This window comes from Anopheles aquasalis, chromosome Y (genome assembly GCF_943734665.1).
Source record: "Anopheles aquasalis chromosome Y, idAnoAquaMG_Q_19, whole genome shotgun sequence".
NCBI lineage: Eukaryota > Metazoa > Arthropoda > Insecta > Diptera > Culicidae > Anopheles > Anopheles aquasalis.
In genome coordinates this window covers 4,132,103-4,148,869 of record NC_064879.1, presented here as the reverse complement: position 1 = coordinate 4,148,869, position 16,767 = coordinate 4,132,103, and the positions used below count along the sequence as shown (strand labels likewise).

General features: G+C 51.9%; 1 protein-coding gene across 1 annotated transcript in view; it reads left to right on the top strand.

The window, feature by feature from the left end:
* The first annotated feature begins 1,401 nt into the window (after positions 1 to 1,401).
* The window catches only part of LOC126579731 (uncharacterized), a 37,842-nt gene continuing 22,476 nt past the window's right edge, over positions 1,402 to 16,767 (top strand). The window contains exons 1-2 of the mRNA XM_050243281.1: positions 1,402 to 1,553; positions 2,510 to 2,793. The gene's annotated coding sequence lies outside the window, so the exon portion shown is untranslated. The remainder of the gene's footprint in view (positions 1,554 to 2,509; positions 2,794 to 16,767) is intronic.

Below are 16,767 nucleotides of genomic sequence, written 5' to 3'. Positions count from 1 at the left end.
GTATTGTGTAAATTTTTTGGATCAATCGAAGCAAAACTGACACAGATACAGATTTTTGAAAATCAGATTTTTGAACGATACTTTGAAGAGCGTTTCCCAAACAAGCAACGTTTTCAAAGTCGGTGCCAATCCAGTACCGTAAAAACTACTGGACCGATCGATTTGAAATTTTTAACACACAATCTGTACACTTTTTTCCAGGTAGTCGCGTCGAGATTGCATAAAAATTGTTGATTGTTGTTTTTAAACAATTCTTTAAAAATCGTGTTTTAATGCAGAATCGCAAAAAGCATCACTTTTTGAAATTCAAAAATCTGCCAAAAATCGAAAAATAAGAAATTCAACACAAACTTGACGAGGCTAGCTAGATAAACTTATAATCTATTAAAAGAATATAGATTTGTATTTTGCTGATTACCCATTACGCTACTACGATGGGCACCGTAAAAAAGTATCCTTTCGAAGACGCACCTTCATAAATGTGATGCCATGGATGGAGTTTTTATTAAATCTTCCCCAATATAGATCCAAATTCGGCCAGAAATAACCGAAGCCCCCCTTTAGCTTACACCAGGTCAATTAAAATGAATAAATCACTTTCTCACACATCAATCCACCGATGGAAGTACCAGCAGTGGGTGTAACTGTTAGCTAGCGGTAGTGTTTCATGTTCATGTGATTCAAAACCCCGTAGGAATTCCCTGTTCCCTTCCGTTTCTGGATGCAGAACGGGGGGGGGGGGGGGGGGGGAGGGGATTGATCGGTTGATCAGCCCCCGACCTACCGCAACTTTGCTTCTCACTGCAAGGCCATTCACATGGTCAAGGTCACGCGCGCGCGCTGATCTCGAACCCAGCGCGCCGATCTTCTTTCCCAAAGGCCCGTGGCTTGAATCGCAATTTGCAACTCGATGTGTCCGTAGGTGTTTGTTTTTTTTTTTTCTTTCCCGCTCTACATTTCCAGCCGCCCATCGGCGATGGTGGGCCTCCCCCCGGGGAGGGGGGCCAGCGAGCGAGCGATAACCCGAACCCGAACGCGAACCCGAACCCGTACACGAAGCACCCTCTCAGCCGGTCCGGTCAGGCGGGAGACCTTCGTGAAGGGCGTTCGGTACTCGGGCGGTTCGGCTGCTGCTCCGGATTCGTCCGTTTCTTTCGGCTGTTCTTTGCCCCGTTTTTTTGTTTGTTCCCTGGCCTCCTCTCTCGCTCACTCGCCGATTGCGTGATGGAGCACGGGCGCTTTTAACTGACGCCCTCCACCACCGGGTAACCGGACAGGATTCGTTCGCAGCGATGCGCAGGATGCGCAGGATTGCGTTTGACAAGTGTACACGCCCGCCCGTTCGCCCTCGTGCGCTGCTCTGCGAACATTCGCCTCGTCTCGTCAGTACTTCGACAGCTACACCGGGAATTGGACGTTGTCGTTGTCGTTGTTGTCGTGTCCTGTCGGCAGCACTGGCAGCTAGCGTCAGTATTAGCAGCACAAGCAGCAGCACCAGCAGCAGCACAAGCAGCAGCAGTGGCAGTACGAGATCGCGCGACTCACAACAACGGGTTAGGCAAACGGATCGACGACGGTTCTGTACGCGACGCGGCGGATCTCCGGCTCTGTGCAAAAGAAGCGGAAGAGCGTAGTGGTGGTGGTGGTGTGGTCGGTGTTTTGTGTGTACACGGTTGCACGGTTATTATCGCCAGATGTTTCAGCGTGCGATCACCCGGCCCGGGGGGGGGGGGGGGGGCCCTCTCAACCACCCGTTGTCAAACTCTGTGTGATGTGTTCCGATTTTTGTGTTTTTGTGTGTGCGCTAGTGCGTCGCTTATCTGTGCGCGTATGAGGGTGTGAGTGTGCGAGCTCGAGGAAACCAAAACAAACAGCTGCTACTACTTCGATCGATCGATCAATCAGACTCCAACGGGGGCTTCTGCACTTTGCATCAATTCAAACACAACAGAGGGGGGAAAAAAACAAACAAACAAACCAAGGCTGATCGCCAGTGAGCAGCGCACGAACAGTACGCACACAAATAGAAACACACGGCATCGGCGAGCGGATTGAGATCACGATTAGCGCACAGAACAGCACAGCGTACGCGGGCCACCCGGCGCACCGTTCGCAGTTTCTTTGCGTGCGCTGCGATTGAAGTCTCCTGGAAGGTTGCGGCTTGGTCTTGGTTGGTTGGCTGGTTAGGACTGCTGTGGGACCGCGCAAGGCCTTGTTGGCCACGCTGGCACGCGCATTCCCATTCCACTGCGCGCCGCGTCTCTCTCTCTCTCTCTCGTTCTCTCTTCATTTCTTGCATTTGTTCACCCCGTTTTTGGTTGCATTTTAAAATTGGTTTTTTTTTTTGTTTTGGATTCTGTGTGAAAATCTTTGTGAAACATTGACGAAGGCACGCGAGTGACGAGAAATACCGGACTGGTGACTGGACCGGTTTTTCTTCTGGCGGACGACCTGCCAGTTGCCACAGTTCCTTTGCATCTCATGTTTCGTTCTCTCCCCTCGCGCGCAGTGTGTTCGTTTTTGATCAGTGCGCGAAGTGCGTGTGTCTGTGTCTGTGTGTTGGTGAGTGTGTTTCGGTTGCGGCGTGTGGCGGCCCGTGACGGGTGGCCGGCCCTAGAGCAAATGGATCCGGTACCGGCGTGGACCCAGCCCGTTTGACCTACCACACCGGGCCAGCAGCAAACACTGCTTCTCAAACTGCTCCTCAAACTCCAATCAACCGAGATAGCCGAGCGTGAAACCGACCACCATTCAACAAACACACCGTGACAAACGCTGCCACGCGGCGCGCGCGTAAGTGTCGAGTCACGCCGGAGCCGCCCAGCGCACCCAGCACCCTGCAATCGATCCCTGCTTCTTCACGGTCGGTGTTCCCCGTGAGCGTGACAAGCGGCCACCGCAGTGCCACCCCCCCTCCCCATTGAGATCACTCGAGCTAATCCGAGGCCCAACGAGACGGCGGAAGTGGAATTTTGAGCTCGCAATCTCGACGGCAGGCTGCTCCTTTCCGTTTCTACTTCCTCCACTCTCGCAGTTATTAGGGCTTGGTAGGTGGGTGGGCGCGGTTGGTGTGCAAACAATCTAGCATCGGCCGCGGTTTCGGCGCACTGTTTGCGCGAACCACACTCACCAAACCGGTGCCGTTCGGTGCGGTTCTGGTGAACCTGAAACCGGAAGCGCCAGCTAACCACCACCGCCACCACCACCACCACGCGGATGTCGCCACTGTGTATGTGTAACCACTGTTCGCAGTGTTCGCGGTCGCAAAAGCGGAGCCCAGTTACCAGTCAGCCAGCCTTTGCCGACTGTCAAACCCGACCGCATAATTATGCGATTGTAGCGACAGGCAGGCAGGAAGGGAAGGAAGGGAAGGATAGTCGAGAGAGAGAGAGAGCGTACACCGGGGATGGTGCGTTTGCGATCGAGTCGAGCCGAGAATATTCGATCGAGGATAAAGGTGGTGGCGAGGCGAGGCGAGGCAAGAGCGGCACCCAATTTCAATAAGAGCCGGTCAATCGGTACCGGTCAATCGCGGGCCACAGCCACAACGATACCCGAGAGTCAGAAAGCAGCGCCACGCAAGGCCCAAATGCGATAATCAAAGCACTATTAAATCAGTACAAATCAAACATGAAAATGAATGCCAAGCGGTGCGCGCTCTCTCTCTACTCTCTCTCTCACACACTGTGTCCCGCTGACATCCGCAACCACCGTCAATCAACCGCATAAGGGTGTGTGTGTTTCAAGGGGATTCGCGTCACAAAGGGTTATTCGCTGCAATTGAAAAACAAAAATCCAAAAAAAAAACAGACAAAAAAAAATTATCAAAAAGAAAACAAAAATCCACTCCACTTCCAATCCTGCTCGTCTCGTGAACACTCCCGGTGGGCCGACCGGGGGCACCAGGAGGGGGGGGGGGGGGGGGGCACCGTCTCACAAGATATTAGCATTCATGGCATGACACGAAGGGGGGGTGGTATTAAGTTTTCTGCTAATTGAAAATGGTCGGGCCCCCCCCCCAAAAAGAGGGACGCTTTGCCGAGTGTCGACGGGAGGGAGGAAGAGAGAGAGAGAGAGAGAGAGGGGGGGAGCTGGAAGCTGAAGGGGTTGAAAATCACTACTGGAGGGGTGCGGGATCATATTTAGACGGCAACCCTTCTCGGGGACTTGAGGGGAACCTAATTTCAGAGTAGCTGGCCGGCACAAGCGTTTGTTGGCGAAAGGCACCCCCCACCCCAGTAGGTTCGCACACACCGTTAGACACACCGTCGGCAACCGGGGGAGTTTCCGAGCGCCGATGGAGCGGAGAGGTCGTTGATGAATTCAAACTACTGGCGCCTCCACCGGCATCGCTAGCCAAACACCATCAACCCCGCCCCCCTCCCCCCTAGAAGAACACCAGCAACAGCAGCACCCTTCACCCCCCCCCTCTGACATCCCTAGCACAGCGTAAGCCTTATGATGGGAATATAATTCCGGGAACGACAAGCACGACAGCGCGCTGGCAGGACTAGCAGTCTAGAGAGAGAGAGAGAGAGAAGGGGAGAGAGAGAGGGAGAGAAAGTGTGGCACGGCACGGCCCGGCTGGCGACGGGCTGTTTGGGAGGGAGGTGTGGTGTTGATACCCCCCCCCCGGAAATGGTCGTTAAACGCTTCATAATTAGTTTATCGAGACCCACGTCCTCGAGCTACGCCCTACACCGTGGGCATTAATGCTCTCAGTGTTGTCGTCGCCGTCGTCGCCGTCGTTGTCGTCGTTGTCGGCATATGAATAATTTCTCAAGCACCCTTCCCCGTTGCCCCGTGCTGTGCATTCGGTGGAGCGCGTAACGCGGCACACGCGGCCACTTTGTGCCATGTGTGCAGTGGAACGGGCATACAGAAGGGCGGTTTTCCACCGTCCATTTTTCTCACCCCTCCCATCCATCCCTCCTCTCCAGCGAAGGGTGGACGCTGGTGACCAGTGGGGCTAGGATCAAACAAAACGCCTTTCATTTTTGTTTTTTTGTTTTTTGTTTTTGCGTGTGCCCAGTCGTTGTTGTTGTTGATAGCCATTGCGGATTGCTGGCCGGTCGAGACGTCCTCATCCGGGCCGAACGCACAGTGAACGTAAAGGGGGGGGGGGGGGCAGAAAAAAAAATCCGCAAAAAAGGAAACCTCAACTGGCCACCCATTTTTAACGATTGGATGAGCTGTAAAGAGCATTACAACAGAATAACAGGGCGCAACTACGCAACCCCGGTACGGAGCGGTACGGTACCAAACGCAATCTCTACCCCACCCACACACATTGATGCGGGGGGAGGGGGGGGGGGGCGCTGGCAAAACGAGAGTTATGGCAATGAACGGAACGCCAGCGTACGGTTTGGAACGGAGCGGAGTCGATCGATTAAGCGAAAAACGGTCTTTAGTAAAGGAGAGAAAAAGGGAAGTTTAGGGGGGTTTGGGGTGGTGTACGAGCGGTGATGTACGAGCGCTTCCACTGCTCAAAACCAATCTATCTAGCGCAAGCTAGTGGTGTACACCATCCATCCATCCATCCATCCATCCATCCAGGACGATGAGAAGGGGGGAGGAGGGGCGTCGTCCGCCACCCCCAGAGACAGGTACAGGACCAACCCTTACTCTTGGTGCACTGCCGTCGACATTCAGCAATTGCTGTTATTGTTTTGGTTTCGTATTTTTATTTCTTTGCTTCTCTTTTTCTTCGTTTTGTTTCATTCCCTCATTCTTGCTTTTTTTTCTTTCTCTCTCTCTCTCTCTCTCTCTTTTTCTCCTCCTGTCTCTCTCTCTCTCTCTCTCACTTTCTCTTTACGTATCTGTCCGTGACTTACTCGACTTGACCTGACTTAAGCGCGAGAACGCAACCTAAATCAACAGCACGGAGGGCCAAATCACTCGTGACTCGCGCTGTACACACCGCCGCGGTCGTAGTACCGTTACAGGGAAACGGAACGTGTAAGAAAGAGGACACGAAAGAGCCGCGGGAGAGAGTAGAAGCAGAAGAATGGCAAAACAACAACAACAAAAAATAACAACAGCAGATCCTTGGGAACGTTCGCTCGCCTTGCTCGCTTGAAATAGGCCGCTAAGAGCAAGGAGTCTCGGACCGCTCGGTTACGGACACAAATGGGTACGGCGCGCCTCCACCTTAATGGATTGCAACTCCCCTTGCAACTCCCCTTGTTTGTAGCACACACGTGAGGGTGTTCCCCGTTCCGGCCCCTTTTCCCTGTGCCTGACCTTGCGCCTTTGCGGTAAGGGTGACGGGGGTTGCCGGTGATGCGAAAAGCAAAGCAGGCTCGGGGCAGGGGCGGGGTTTGGTCGGGAAACAAAACCAATCCTTTGAACAATAAATTACAAGTACAAATTATTTCATGCACGCAAATTGATTGCACGATGCCGCGTGTGCCACCGTACACACATACACATTGAAGTGTGTGTGTGTAGAAATGTACAGATATGTTAAGGCAGGGGTGTACAGGGTGAAGGCAAGAAACAAAACACGTTTGCACACACAGTTAAAATGCCATATACTTTTTTTCGTTTTTGTTTGAATTTTTTTTTTGAGTAAAACCAAAAAATTACGATAATTCTATAAAATTTTAGAAACATTTTAGTTTCTTTTTTTCGCAATGCTACTTTTTGAATGAATTATGGTCTTGCGATCGTGCTTTGTGGCATTTTGGCTCATTCTTGGAGAAGCGTTTGCATAAGCTGGCCAAAGCTATGTTACTTGTTTAGGGTCTAACCTTGCCCTTCAAAACACCACAATCGGACAAATCCTGCGCTTGTTTACGTCCATAGATATTGACAGCCAGTGAGACATGGAAATGAAGTGTGGAACGTTCCTTTTTTTTTCGCCAATCTCATGTCACGCTGTTACTCTGAGGGAAAATACAGAGTCCTGTTGGAATCTCCCGGGGGCTTTCACCTGAATTGTTTGCATACCCTAGGACTGCAATGAACCTTTTAATAGCTTTGGCACATGAATTTGTTGATTTATCTCAGATCCACCGTACAAAAATATGCGAGGAGTGCGAAAAACTGCGTGTTACCGCATACTCAACCCATTACCAACCCCGGCTTATGCGTCCTGGTGGCCAGCTGTGGATGTAAATCATCAGCTGACCTCTCTGGCAACTAAAACCAATAATTTTTTTGTTTTGTTTTACTACCTACTGAATAACGACTGGATTTTCCTCGTAGAAAACCAAGTAAAACTAAAACTTGGCACACTTTAAATTTGGCCGCATAAAACAGGACACAGCACAGGCCAGAAATAAGCTAAACACATGGTAAACGGTGTCATTTTGTAGGTACTTTATCTAGCTTTCCATAAAAAATAGCGATTAAATTGTTGGGCCACGTTGCGTATTAATTAAAGCACTTTTGGTTTTATGCGACACATCATTTTCTGCATAGTAGTGGAAGGAGTCTAATTGGCCCTTTTTTCCCCACCATTTATTTATTCCCGGTGGATTTTTAATCATTTTACATTGCTTCTTTAGTATTTTTTAGATATTTCTTGATAGTAGCCCAATATAATTGTATTGGACGACACTGTGGGCAATTTGGTCGAATGAAGATTGTTGGTATGAAATCAATGCTGTTGTTTCGATACCAATTTATGATCTCTGTGCTGTAATGGTAGCTTGCCAAGCCGGGCCAGAACTTAACGGGACCTTTATGACACTTAATAAAAGGTAGAATGATCTTTTCCAGGCATTCTGTCAGTGAACTATCGTCCGTTACTACTGTCTTCCCTCTACGATTGCTAAAGTCAAATTTGTCTGCTGGTTTTCGCCAAAATGCAGTTTTGCGTGGGTTTTTACTTCAGTCAAATTGAGTTTTCATCGTGATTGTACAGATTTTTTTTTTCACCCTTCGTGTTCCGTCGGTGATAACTTTTAAAGGTATGGTTCGATTTTGGCAAATTTTTAATCACTAAAAGAAAAAACTATAACCTTCAAAAAGACACCAACAGAGTAGCACAGCGGCCACTAGGGGCACTGCAGTGAGTAGAAGAGTGCGGACGAATTTAAAGTGTTCCAAGCTTTAAGGGGGGACTTCGGTATTTTCGGGCCAAAAAAGGCCCTTTTTGACGATTTTTTGTGACGTAACCATTCAACTTTATTTATGCAAATAAAGAGGCATATTAATCTACAACTTTTGAAGAATATTTGATATAGTTTTGAGCAACATTCATGTACAAACTTTTCCATGGCATCAAATTTTGGTAGGCGTGTCGACGAAAAGGTACTTTTTACGGTGTCCATCGTAGCGACATGACGGATCATCTAAAACATACAAATCGATATTCGTTAGAAAGATTATAACTTTATCTAGGTAACCCCGGAGAGTTTTTGTTGATATTCCAGTTTTTCTGTTTTTGGCAGATTTTGGAAGTTGAAAAAGTGATGCTTTTTGCGATTCTGCCATAAAAAACGAGCTTTACAGAATTGTTTTAAAAAAATGTATCAACAATTTTCATAAAATCTCGACGGGGTTACCTGGCAAAGAGTGTGCAGATTATGTGTTAAAAATTTCAAATCGATCGGCCCAGTAGTTTTTACGGTACGATGGACACCGACTTTGGAAACGTTGGTTTTCCGGGAAACGCTCTTCAAAGCAGCGGGCTGCATGGAGCCTTGTATGAAACGCGGATTTTCAAAACTCTGTATCTTTGTCAGTTTTTCTTCGATTGATCCAAAACTTTTACACAATACTCTTGAAAGGATCAGCTTTCAGGGAAATGTTAAAATGTTAAAAACATGTGTCACAAAACAAAATTAAATACCAAAGTCCCCCCTTAAGTAAAAATAAATAGACACCCTTGAATTCCAACACCATTTGTTCTCTTTTCTAACAAATTCCCACTAAATTGCTTTTATTACGCTTGTAAACAATACAACGAGCTATCACTGGAACAAATCTGCCAGCACATGTCGGGCGAGTGGTTTAGAAATGTTGAACTTTGTTGCAGTTTTCTTTTTTTTTTTGTTATTTTGCCTCACCCTGTATGTATTAGATACTCCTCTACATGCACCCCATTTGGCCTCTAGGGGCGGTTTCGGTGGATTCGCAGTCTGGAAGTTGTTCCGTTCCGTTTCCTGGGCGCCAACAGGAGTAGTCAGTGGTTTAAGGGATGGTAACGGGGTTTCGCTAATTAACGAGCTCCTGTACGCTCAAACCCCATTATGAAGGGGTGTGTGTATGGGTGCAGAGTGCGTGCAGAGGCCGCCTGATGGCCCGAGGTGATTGCGAAGGAGTCCAATAGGCCCCGGAAGCAGTACTTCTGCGACCGCGACCTCACAGCCCCGCCAGAACGAAGCGCTTTCGTGGCCTCAGTCTCGTGCAAATGGTGGCCACGTTCCGCGGAAGATTAATCCCGCAGAAAACCTTCCGACTTCACGACGCCACGCTGCCCCGCGCTATCCAATAAGCTGTGGCCGCGGCTAGTGCTTGGCAGTTGCCGTTTGCCGCTTGGCATCGGTTTCCGTCGGCACCGGTATATTGGTTTTTTATTATGGGTCCATGGCTTTCATTTCGCTTTTAATCAACGGCGTGGCATATGTGGACGCAAACACGCGCACCACTGGTGCTGGTGCTGGTGCTGGTGGTGCCACTTAATCGGTAATTAATAATTTTACACGCTCGCCAGCGATGAACAGCTGCCAAGCGAGCGAGAGAACGAACGAGTGGCAGTTGCGGCATCACCGCAAACGGATCTCGGATCTCTGTCAAATTTTTCGCCGCCGAACGAGCTGCCATAAATCAATATCTCCGGACAGCAGCAGCTCCCTGCACCCTGACAGACGGACTAGACACCAGACTGGCAGAGTTCTGAGGTGGCGATATGGAGCTGGCCCCCGGGGGGGGGGGGCTGGTACGTGCCCGGCGGCAGCACAATACGTGGCCGACACCCGCTCCAACAGAGGGGTTAAAGGGGAAGGGGATGAGGGTCAATGGTGAGGGTGCAAAATGTGAAAATCATACCAAAAGATTAGTTTTGATCCGGGGTGCAGCAGCAGCAGCAGCTAAGCATCACGATACCACCCCCTCGTCGAGCTGTCAGGTCAACTCAGCCAGCCAGCCAGCTCACTGCTGTTAGAGAGAGAGAGAGAGAGAGAGAGAGAGAGAGGGGGGGGGGGGAGTATGTGGCAAGACGTCGTAAGTGGAATCTTCAACGCCAACCAACGCTAACCACGTGCCTGGGCTAGATGCAGTCGGTGTTAAGGGGGTGGTTGAAACCCGGGGGGCGTGTAGGGATGGTGTGTGCACTGCACTAGCACGTTCCGTTCCGGGACCCAACCCGGCACAACCATCAGCATGTGTGTTCCGGCGGTTTTCTTTTTTTTTTTTTGTTACCCCCGCCACCCCCTCACCCAAATCCTTGAGAAGAACACTTGGTTTTCGGGGGGAGGGTGGATGGGGTGGCAACGGGAGTGCTCGCGCGGTCAGTAGCAGTGATCAATCGCCCCCTCGTGAAGCGTGTACGTGCGTGCGTGCGTGCTGCTGGACGGCATTCTGTCAAGCGGGGCCAGTGGCGAAACCGAACCTCACCAGAGGCTACCGGAAGCTACCAGAACGGGTGCCAGGAGCCAGGAGCAGTAGAAGAAGCAACAAAAAATGGCACGCAACAGCCCGTCATCGTCGCCCCGTGCGATGTAAACCATTTTGTAGCGATAGAAAAATTGTTGCACCCGTTTCGTTTCGCTGCGTCATCCCTTACCGAGAAGGGTGGTAATCATCCCCCCCGCACTTCACTTTGTTCGCAACGTGCGGGACGGGAAATGGAAAGGAGCCAGGAGGGCGAACAGAAAAGAAAAAAAAGAAGAAAAAAAAAGAAATGGCTGCTACCCTGCTTCGGTGTCAATCCGGCTGTTACCCTTCCACCCTTCCAACCCGCCCGCGAGTGGACAGTGTACGGACCTCCGGCCGGTGCGCTGTCCACGCTAAATGTCATCGGCATCCATCTCAACGCTGCTCACACACGCGCGCGCGAGAGTGTGCGACGTGATATCTAAAACTCATTTCCGCTGCTCCATCACGGGGGGGGGGTGGGGGGGGGGGGAGGGTGTACTGTCAAACCCGGGGCGCTGACACCAAGGGGGTTTGACATCACGTTCGGATACTAATTCAACCGCGGCAACCGCGCTCCACCCCCCCCCCCCCTGGTGTGTGTCACCGGCACGTCACGAGCATCACGCGTCACTCGGCGTGGCGGAGTTGAACGGAGCTCCAGCCGCGGGGGGGGGGGGGTCGGGTGGCGATTGAAATTGTCAGATTTGTCAGGAGCAGCGGCGGCCACCGAGGAGGAGAGCGAGAGATCACATCCATCTCATCCACAGGGCACAGGGCATCAAAATCTATTATGAAGCTGCACCCCCACCCCCCGCCGTTCCGACACGCACACACACCCTGCTCGCACACAAACCTAGTCGACAATAAACACTTAATTAAATTTGCTTTGCATCGCCACCAGCGCCACCCTTCCTGGTGACTTGCTGGCCGGCTGGCCGGCTGGCCTGACTGCATGCCTGGCTGCGTGTATTTTACCAACCCCATTTCTCAGCATCCCTCTAAACCGGCTCCCCCTTAATCAAGCCGTGAGAAGGGATGCGTTTTTTTTCTTTTTCTTCTTCCTCTTTCTTTTTGGGGGGTTTCCGGACGCTTTCCCATGGGCTCGCTCTCTCTCTCTCTCTCTCTCTCTCTCTCTCTCTCTCTCTCTCTCTCTCTCGGATTGGATTGAATATCCCCCCAAAAACGGAAATCGAAACCACGGAAACGGATCCATAGATCGAACGATGAAACGATGACGATAGTGGTGTCCACCCATCTCCAAGATGGGGATGAAGGGATGCCAGGTTCGAGTTAGGGTGGGGCCCATCGAACTCGAAGGTTAGCCGTCACCGGTCTTGGTGGCCAATTAACCGTCCGTGCGGCGTGCTCTCTACTAGCACAGAGCGATCACGCATTTCCGACTGTCCCATGTCAGCACCCCCCTCTCTCTCTCTCTCTCTCTCTCACTGTGGGGTAGTTAATCGACTGCACGACGACGGTGACGATGCGGACGAACCGGACCGGATACGGTTCCGTGGTTCCTGCATCGGACATTGACCATCCCTTGGCATCGAAACCTGCAATCGTTTTGCATCGTGCTTGGGCGCAAAACAAAGCACCACGGCACGGGAATGCAGTGCAGTGATGGTGGGGTGGTGGTGGTGGTTCCATTATCCCTTTCCCCCCCCTCTCGGTGTGCTTCTTTTCCGCAAACACTCCTCCATTTGTTTATTTTCCCGGGCCAGTCCAGTGATCTGTGCCGTTGATGAATGATTAAATGGTGCGGCGGCGAACATGGCGGTTGACTGGCCTGCCTGGCTCTCCCACCCCCTTTCCACCGCCAGGATCCTGTCGCTTTTACCGATTGCCAATACTTCCAATCCGGAACTGGCTGCTCTCGCCAGCGTCATCGCCATCGCGCTTTCTGCTTCACTCTCTTCCAGTCTCTTCTTCTTCTTCTTCTTCGTCTTGTTCTGCCCAACACCGTCCCACCCTACCCAGTAGCAGTAAGATGTTGATGCAGGCCACATTTGCCTTTGCTGCTGACATCTCTACTGAAGTGAGAATAATTTAAATTGGAAAATAAAAATAGAATAGAGCATTTGTCAGGCAGCTGGGCCCGTTGGGTGGCACGGTTGATGCCGCTGCCGGTGCTCGGTGCGGTTCGGTTTCGGCCTTGCAGCGGGAACTGCTGGAGAAGTGAAGAAAATTGATGAAGTGCAAAGAGGAAAGTCCTTCCCCCCCCCCCCCCCAAAACCAATCCAACCATCGCTCTCTCTCCCTCTCTCTCTCTCTCTCTCCCTCTCTCTCTCTCTCTCTGTAGATCTATGTGTGTGAAGCACCAATCACAACCCCACTCCCCACCCCCACGCTGTGGCGCTTCCTTGCGCTGCGGAAAGTTGTTGCGAGCCAGCGTTGCAGGAAATGGGGGCAGGGGGGGGGGGGGAGAAAAAATGGAACTCACCTCACTATCACTTGCAGGCACAACACAACCCACCGGGGGGGGGCCGGCCGCTCGACGAAAGCCTCTGCTCAGAGCCTGGCGCTGCGCTGCGGAAGGCAAATTTTCCGTGTGCGCGCGCGCCGTCTCTGTGTGTGCATCCGTTTAATGCCGCTAGTAATCTCTGGTGCATCGGATAACAGTTTGTGTCGTGTCGTGTCGTGTGTGGGTGCCACACAGCCCCCCCGGGTTTTTGTTTTGTTTTGTCGTTTTTTTTTTACTATTATTATTATTCTGCTGGAAACGCGCATTCTTTTGCAGCAGCTTGCGCTCCATACGCAGGGTCCTGCGTACGGCACATACATTCCAGTAAAAGGGAGGAGGGGGCTTTGAGTGACAGCTTGGTAGAGTTGGGGAGGGCGCGGACTTTGGAGCGTACACCACGGTTGCATTCTCTCTGGTTTAATGTGCTGGCGCTGCAAATCGCGTTTTCCAAACACCCATGCACGCACACGCGAGGCCATCGAGTGACCGGCTGCCACCGAAATTTGTTTGCACTATCCCAGCTCCCTCCCTTCCGTTCTTCGCCTCTCATTCTTTTCGCCTCTCATTTATTACTATTTGTCACCCTTCAACCCCAACCCGTTCAGCGTTTTTGCAACAACAAAAAAGGGGGGGGGGGGGAGGGGGGTTGGAAATTGTGTGGCACATTTTACACGCGGCCAAGTGCAGCACCGAGCAGCCGCAGCCTTTTGTAAATTGGTTTTTTTTTTTTTTTTGGGGGCAAGAAAAGGTCGTCACCGCTGAGCCCCAAACAAGCCAAAAATCTTCTGTTTTTGGAACGGAACGGAACCCCTTCCCACCGACACGAGAAACACAACAAACAAGCCAAAAATCCGCCACGCAACAAACGAAAATGTGGAACAGCGAAGCACACAACAAAAAAACCTGAAAAAAAAACAAACGCGAAAAAAAACCCGGCATCGAAAACAATTCGCACCCCTTGCATGCAAGACGGTTCACGGGGAGGGGGAGGGGGTGGCTGTGTTGGGGAGGGCTGGGGAATCTTTTACTCGCGCCTCAAATGCCGGGACACAGGGCGGCCCACAATGACGTATCAACGGTCACTAATCCCTTTTGGCCTTCTGCTAAGCGGCCAGATTCTAACGGCGGAGGTGGTGGGGGCATAGGGGGTGCGCATCTGGATGGCCGATGTCGTTCTCGAGTCTAACCCAACCCCTCGAGGGTGGCCGCTCGGCTCCGTTCCGTCGTGCAGCGGTGCGAACAACAGCGAACAGAGCAAATCTCCCACACCCCCGGGTGACCGGGCCGGGGGGGGGGGGGGGGGGGGGGGGTGGCGGCTGCGGAAAGGGAACGCCAGAGGGGGTGGATAAAACAATCCAGCTGGGAAGAATCAAACGGGAGACAAGTTGAGGGGTTTGTGAGTGAGTGGTAGGAAAAGAAAGGGAGAACGGGAGAAAGAGGAGAATGGAGGAGGAATGTGAGCCCGGAAAATCAACCCTCTCTCCCTGGAGGGGCTGAAGTGGAAATGGCCTTTGCTTTTGCTGCGCTGTGGCGGTGTGCGTATCGGAGGAGGCTGCCCCCCCCCAACCCCCCCCCCCCCCCGGTTTCAAGCGCGGCGGTGGCGTTTACCGTTTCCGGTTAGCCGGCGGCATCGACGTAGTTGTTAAACTTTTGTTTAGACTCCCGACTCCCCCGGACGATTCCCGAACCGTTTCTGCGCTGCTTTTCGTTGTTTTTTTTCTTCTTCTTCTTCTTCTTCTTCTTCTTCGTCGAGTTGTGTGCTCCATTCCGAGCGATTCATCACGAGCGAGCGAAGCGGAAACGATTCCTGTTCGAACATACCTCCCTCGACCACCCTCGACTCGGAGCGGAGGTTGCTGCGGATGCCGGTTGCGTCGTTGAATCGTTAGCGCAGATTGGCCTCCGGGGGCCCCTCGGGGGGGGGGGGGGGGGGGGGGGGGGCTCTGTGGCCCACTGGTTTGCTGCCTAGCTCTCTCTCTCTCTCTCTCTCTCTCGTGCACTCTGGTGTCTCTTCTGGTCCACGGGTCCCAGAACCGGTGCGTGCTAGCGATCATGGCCACTTTTCGGGAACAATCAGCAATGTGAAGTTCCGCCGGAAGACGAAAAAAAAAAAGAGCGTTTAGGCCGCCTAATCCTGGTGCTGATCTAGCACCGACGGGGGAGGGGGGGTTGGGTCGTCGTCTGTCATTTTTGCCCACACGAGAAGGTGCCAAACCGGCGCTCTGTATCCGCTATCGCTCTAGATGAAGTTTTGCCATCGTGCTGAGTCAGCACTCACGGTCTGATGCTGCTGCTGCTGCTGCTACTACTGCTGACAGCGGCTGACACTGATAAAAAGGGCGATCGATCAAACAGAGAGAGAGAGAGAGAGAGCAGCAGCAGCAGAGTGTGCCTGATGAGCAGGCGTGCTGGTGCTGATGCTGCTGCTGCTGCTGATCATCTGTTGCTGCTGACCAGCGTGCCTGTTGCCTGTTGCAGCAGCGCTACTGCAACAATGCAACCACCAACACATCCAGAGTGGCGCTTCTTCTTCTTCTTCTTCTTCTTCTGGTGTTGGCATTCTCAGTTCTTCTTCTCCGGCCCTCCCCCTCCCCCCTCTGTCACCATTCCCGCTCGCCATTCCTGATTTGTGGCGACTCCGAAATTTATGGTTCGCCATTTGGTTAAGGCCACCCGGGTGGTGGTGGTTTTTTTTTTATACGTTTGTTTGTTGCTTTCTAGATCAGCGACCATCTCATCCCTCTCACCGCTTCGCTGCCACTTTGAAAACCACTCCATGCCGCAGCACTGGATGGAGCGGCAGCATTTTTGAGACAGAAGGAGAGAGAGAGACTGAGGGGAGGACCCCCCGGTTTGGCCTGGCCTTTCCTGGTCGACCATATTTTTCATCGCCATCGCGGTCATCAACAGTGTGTGTGTGTGTGTGTGTGTGTGTGTGTGTGTGTGTGTGTGTGCCACCCAGGAGGGCAAATAAATTAAGGGAATCGTTTTATTTTGATTAAACATATTTTCGGCGGCATCCCGGGCCCGGCTGGGGGGGGGCCCGGTCGGCCGAGCAATAAAATGGTGGTGACTGGCCTCCGGCCCCGCCGGCATTCCAGGCACACACACACACACACACAGAGAGGGTGTAAATTGAATGAAGGAGCGCAGGAGCGAGCCGTCGCTTGTGGCGGCTCGTGTGCCGCACGTCAAATGTGTTTTCATGAAGATTTATGCGAGCATTTTACACACTCAGTGACCGCCACCACTCGCAGTTCCCCACATTGTCAGCCAGTAATGAGTCAGCCCAGCATGCGGTCGTAATCCCTGGTGTGTGCCATGCCTGGTGGCTGCTGGTTTGTGAGATCGAGATGAGTTTTATCTGGGCGAGAAGAAGAAGAAGAAGAAGAGTGTCTTCCACGCGTTTGTCACCAGTGCGTGTGTGTGCGCGTGTCTATGTGTATGTGTGTTTGCACGATGCATACGAACGGCGGGCGAAGGAGCCTCGATGATGCGTGCTTTGGTTTGGTTTTTACAACGATTCCCCCCAAAAAAAAAACACTCTGGACGGTCAACTGTTCCCAAGGGCAAATGCAGGGCATCAGCTAACAGAGAGAGAGAGAGAGAGAGAGAGAGAGATAGAGAGAGAAGGAGAGAGAAATAAAGAAAAAAAAAGACAGAGAGACAGTTTATAAAATACAAAACACTCCACGGCGGCAAAAAGCCAACGATGG